The following is a 6,254-nucleotide window of genomic DNA, read 5'->3' on the forward strand; positions in this document are numbered from 1 at the left end:
CCCCAATGTTCATCGCAGCACTGTTTATAATAGCCAGGACATGGAAGCAACCTAGATGTCCATCAGCAGACAAATGGATAAGAAAGCCTTGGTACATATACACAATGGAGTATTATTCAGCCATTAAAAAGAATACGTTTGAATCAGTTCTAATGAGGTGGATGAAACTGGAGCCTATTATACAGAGTGAAGTAAGCCAGAAAGAAAAACATCAATACAGTATACTAACACATATATATGAAATTTAGAAAGATAGTAACGATAACCCTGTATGCGAGACAGCAAAAGAGACAGATGTATAGAACAGTCTTTTGGCCTCTGTGGGAGAGGGTGAGGGTGGGATGATTTGGGAGAATGGCATTGAAATGTGTATATTATCATATGTGAAACTGATCACCAGTCCAGGTTCGATGCATGAGACAAGGTGCTCGGGGCTGGTGCACTGGGATGACCCAGAGGGATGGTATGGGGAGGGAGGTGGGAGGGGGGTTCAGGACCGGGAACATGTGTGCACCCGTGGTGGATTCTTGTTGATGTATGGCAAAACCAATACAATATTGTAAAGTAATAAGCCTCCAAATAAAACAAATAAATTTATTAAAAAAATAAAAGAATACTGGAGTGGGTCGCCATGCCCCCCTCCAGGGGATCTTCGCATCACAGGGATCAAACATGCGTCTCCTGCATTGCAGGTGGATTCTTTACCCACCGAGACAACTGGGAAGCACACATTACATTCCTAGTACTCATTTATTTTGTTTGTACCTTTTGACTCCTTTATTCAGTTTCCCCTCCCTTCACTGCCCACTGCTGGTAACCATAAATCTGATCTCTTTATGAGCTTGTTTTTTGAAATGTAATTGATCTACAACACTATGCTAGTTTCCATTATACAGTACAGTATATTTATATTTCTATATGTTTGAAAATAATCACCACGTAAGTCTAGTTACCATCTGTCACAATACAAAGATATGACATAGTTATTGACTATTCCCCACATTGCACATTTATTTTGCACCTGGAAGTTTGTACATCTTAATCTCCCTCACTTATTTCTGTCCCCTCCACTCTAGTCACTACTTGTTTGTTCTCTGAATCTCTAACTCACTTTCTGTTTTGTTAAGTTTGTTCATTTGGCTTTTAGATTCCACATATAAGTGAAATCATACAATATTTGTCTTTCTCTGTCTGACTTATTTCACGTAGCACAATATCCTCTAGGCCCATCCATGTTGTTGCAAATGGCAAGATATTCCTTTTTAAGGCTGAGTAATATACCATTGTGTATATACACATATGTACATATATATACATATATATTTGGTGATGGACAGGGAGGTCTGGAGTGCTGCAATTCATGGGTCGCAAAAGAGTCAGACACTGAAGTGAATTGATATATACATTTTCTTTATTCATCAATTAATGAGGACTTAGATTGCTTCCATGCCTTGGCTATTGTAAATAATTCTGCAATTATCATAGGGGTGTGTATTTTTTTCTAATTAGTGTTTTTGTTTCCTCTGGATAAATGTTCAGAAATAGAATTGCTGGATCATACGGTAGTTCTATTTTAAATTTTCTGCGGACTCTCCGTATTGTTTTCTATAGTGGCTACACTAATTTACATTCTCATCAAGAGTGTATGAGGATTTCCTTTTCCCCCACATCCTTGCCAACACTGGTTAATTGTCTTTTGGATAATAGCCATTCTGACAAGTGTGAGGTGATAACTCATTGTAGTTTTGACTTGCATTTTGCTGATGATTAGCGATTTTGAGCATCTTCTCGTATGCCTGTCAGCCATCTGTATGTCTTTTTTGAAAAAATGTCTATTCAGATCCTGTGCCCATTCTTTAATTGGGTTGCTTGTTTTCTTGATGTTCAATTATATGAGTTCTATGTATATTTTGGATATTAACTCCTTATCAGTTGTATCATTTGAAATATCTTCTCCCAGTCAGCAGGTGGATTTTTTGTTTTCATGATAGTTTCCTTTGCTGTGCAAAAGCTTTTTAATTTGATGTAGTCCCATTTGTTTATTTTTGTTTTGTTTCCCTTGCCTGAAGAGATATATACAAAAACTATTGCTAAGATTGATGTCAGAATGCATACTGCCTATGTTTTCATCTAGAAGCTTTATGATTTCAGTCTTTAATCCATTTTGAGCTTATTTTTTTATATGGTTTAAGAATGTGGCCAGTTTCATTCCTTTGCATGTAGCTGTCCAGCTTTCCCAATATTTATCAGAGATTATCTCTTCCCCATTGTATATCCTTGGCTCCTTTGTCTTAAATTAATTGACCACGTAAGGTAGGTTTATTTCTGGGCTATTTTGCTGCACTGGTCTTTTTGTCTGTTTTTGTGCAAGTACCATATAGTTTTAATTACTATAGCTTTGTAATATAGTTTAAAGTGAGGGAGCATGACACCTCCAGCTTTGTTCTTCTTTCTTCAGATTGCTTTGTCTATCTGTACTTTTCTGTGGTTCCATACAAATGCAAGAATTATTTGTTCCAGTTGTGTGAAAAATGTCATTGGTATTTTGACAGGGATTGCATTAAGTCTGTAAATTGCTTTGGATAGTATGGACATTTTAACAATATTCTTCCAATCCATGAACACAGTGTATATTTCTATTTTTTCTGTAATTTTCAGTTTCTTTCATCAATGTCTTACAGTTTTCAGAGTACAAGTTGTTCGCTTCCTTGGTTAAATTTATTTCATTCTTTTGATGCAATTATAAATGGAATTTTTAAAAAAAATTCTCTTTTTGATAGTGCATTATTAGTATATAGAAGTGTAATATATTTCTGTATATTTATTTTGTATTCTTAAACTTCACTGAATTCATTTATTAGTTTTAACCACCAGCATTTCTATCCCCAGAGAAAGTTGTACCAGATCCCTGCCCCTCTGTCACATACCCTAAAATTAGTCAATGTATCTTCTCGTATGATCCAGATGCTTTTCAAACTGCTGCCTCTGCACTGGGACTCATAACAAATGAGTTTGTGAGCAAGTCATTCAAGAGCTCAGTTACCCACAGCCCTCTAACTCTCCAGACATAAGCCTTACTCATTTTCAAAGCTAGATGTTACGGGGGTCAGCATCACCTAGGGAGCCTGATGTGGGACTTGGATCCCTCATTCTGCAGAGGGACTTCTGCAGCTATGATATCCCTCATACTTATTGGTCATCACACCACAGATGTGGGTTCTGAATAGTCTCCATCTCTTCTCCTCCTAGCCATATCGATATGGCCTTTATATCCTAAGTTGTTGAAATCTCTTCTGCTAGTCTTCAGGTCACTCTCAGAGAAAGTTGTTCTATACACTGATATAGTTTTGGTGTGTCTATGGGCGGAAGTAAGCTCATGAGCTTCCTACTCTACCATTTTGATCCAGAGCCAGAAGAGGCTTTGATGAATTTTAAATACAAAGCATCTTCCCCAATCACAATGGAATAAAACTAGAAATCAATAGAAGAAGGAATACTGGAAGATTTTCAAATATGTGAAAATAAAACCACATATTCTTAAACACCCAATCAGTCAAAGAATAAATCACAAGGAAAATTAGAAAATGTCTTGAGGCAACTGAAAACAAAAAGACAACATACCAAAACTTATGAAAGGCAGGGAGAGCAGTGCTCAGAGGGAAACCTATAACTGTGAAATGCCTACAGTAAAAAAGGAGAAATATCTGAAATCAATAACCTAATTTTACAACTTACAAAGTTAGTTAAGCCTCAAAGGTTCCTCGGAAATAATTCCTGATGCAGGGAGCCCCATGACAGGAGGGTGTCCTCTGCTAGTGTCTGCCAGCTCTTGTGTGCTCAAGCACATCTTTCAGTGCAATAGACATTCCGTGTTTATGTGCTACAGGGGGTCCTGTGGGCTCTGCTACTCCTTTGCATGTAAGTTATGTTCCTGATAAATCCTGTCATGGCTACAGTGTGTGTTGTTAGTGCTGCAGCAACTTGCAACTAGAGACCTGCATGACAATCATTAAAGAATTGCGAGACACCATTGAAGAGAAAGGCAACTGGAGGAAGTGATTTGAAAAAATCTGGGCTGATTTGAGAAGAAAAGACAAGGAGGATCAGCATCAAATATCCCAGGAATTGCTGTGTAAATTTCAGGATGACAGAGGTTTTGTAGATAAGAAGAAGTAACTGTCTGTATCCTAAAGAAACATGCTAGTGAAATTTATGGACTATGGCTCTAAGGAAAGGCAAAGCAAAGATGAACCAGGGGATCCAGTCAAGGGAGCTTGGTTTTGATGGGAAAATGTCTCCCGAGTGGGACTATGCAATTTAAGGAGATAAAAGTGGACAATATTTCTCTGAACAGTGTATACTTTTGGAAGAACAATAATTTATGTTCCATTTATCTCACTAAGGGAGATCTCACAGGAAGAACCTAGAAGAGTATGTTTAAAAAAACTCTAGGTCAAAATGCAAATAAAAAGTAAAAGGATCCAGCACATAGAAAAGCAAAGGAGGAAAAACTTAAGGAGGAAATTCAGCTGTTATAAACTTAGCTGAAACTTTCAGAAGAAATTAGAGAGGGAGATGGAACACTTGGAGCATACTCCATTACTGCAGAAAAACATTCAAAGCCTGTAATCTTCAAAATCTTAGGTAAAAGTAGTACCATAGTTAATACCATCATGGGAAATTTCTTCTATTTGAATTTTCATTTAACCTCTTCTGGCTTTTGTGTTACTGTCATCCATTTCACATCTATATATGTTATCCATCCCATTTTACATTGTTATTATTTCATTTAAACCACCAAATATCTTTTAAAGAGTTTCAATAATAAGAAAATAAAAATTCTTGAGTATTTATCCATGTAGTTCCCTTTCAGGTACTCTTCATTCCTTTGTAAAGACCCATATTTCCATCTGGTATCATTTCCCCTTCTGCCTGAAGGAAATTCTTTAACATATAGTGTCAGTTCTGAGTTGATTTTGATTGATGGATTTTTCCCTCAGTGTAGGTTGAATTTGCTTGCTTCTTTGCACACCTGGTAATATTTGATTGGATGCCAGACATTGTGAATTTTACCTTGTTGGGTGCTGTATATTTTTGTATTCCTATAAATATTCTTGAACTTTGTTCTGGGACACTGTTAAGTTACTTGGGAACAGTTTCATCCTTTTGGGTCTTGCTTTTATGATTTGTTGGGCAGGTTCACAGCAGTGTTTAGTCTAGAGCTAATTCTTTTCCACTGTAGAGGCAAGACCCTTTGAGTACTCTACTCAATGACCTGTGAATTATGAAGTTTTCCAGTCTAACTGGTTGGGAACAGGCAGTATCCTGGCCCTGTGTGAGCACCAATCATTGTTACTTCAATCCTTTCAAGTCGCTCTTTCCTTGACCTCAGTTATTTTTCAAATATGCATGTGCTGATAGGAATAGCTCTGAATACATGGGTGAGATTATCTGAAGATCTCCATGGTTCTCTCTCCCTCTCCAGCTCTGCCATCTCCAGTATTCTGCTCCACCATCTTGGTCTCCCAGGACTCTAAGCTCCATTTCCTTAATTCAGGGAGCCTGTCAGGCTCTGGCTGTGTTCCTCCTTCTTGCACCATCTGGAATCTTTCTCAGGGTGTTGAGTTAGGGCTATCATATGGCTAACTTCACTTGTTTTCCATATCTCAGGTATCTCTGTCCTTTGTTGCCTGATAATGTGTGTGCTGAAAACAATGATTTTACATATTTTGTGTGGCCTTTTAGTTGTTTCAAGGAGGAAGGTAAACCTGAATCCCTTTACTCCATCTTGATCATAGGTTGAATTCCCAAGGTTTTAAGCCTTGAGTTCACTCATAAACCATATATTTATTAAGTATCTACTATCTTGTCCCACGTCGAGTAACATATTTTGGGAAGAGGAGACAGAACGTTAATAAGACAAATGAGTAAAATATACAATGAGTCAGACTGTTGTAATCAGTGCTCAGCAGAAGCAAATAATGGGGGGAAAGTGGTTGCATTTCAACAGGGTGATCAGGGAAAGCCTCACTGAGCAAGTGATACTTGCGCAAAGATCTGAAGGAGTTGAGAAAGCAAGCCATAAAGATAACTGAGAGAAGAATGGCTCAGGCAGAAGGAATAGTAAATGTAAAGGCCCTGAGGTAAGGCCTTGGGGGTCTGAGGAACAGCAGTGTGTCCTGTGTTGCTGGAGAGAAGTGAGCAAAGAGAGGAGCAGTAGGAAATGAAGGCAGAGAAGTAACAGGGAACCAGAT

The sequence above is a fragment of the Bubalus kerabau genome, chromosome X, assembly GCF_029407905.1.
Source record: "Bubalus kerabau isolate K-KA32 ecotype Philippines breed swamp buffalo chromosome X, PCC_UOA_SB_1v2, whole genome shotgun sequence".
NCBI classification, from domain to species: Eukaryota; Metazoa; Chordata; class Mammalia; order Artiodactyla; family Bovidae; genus Bubalus; species Bubalus kerabau.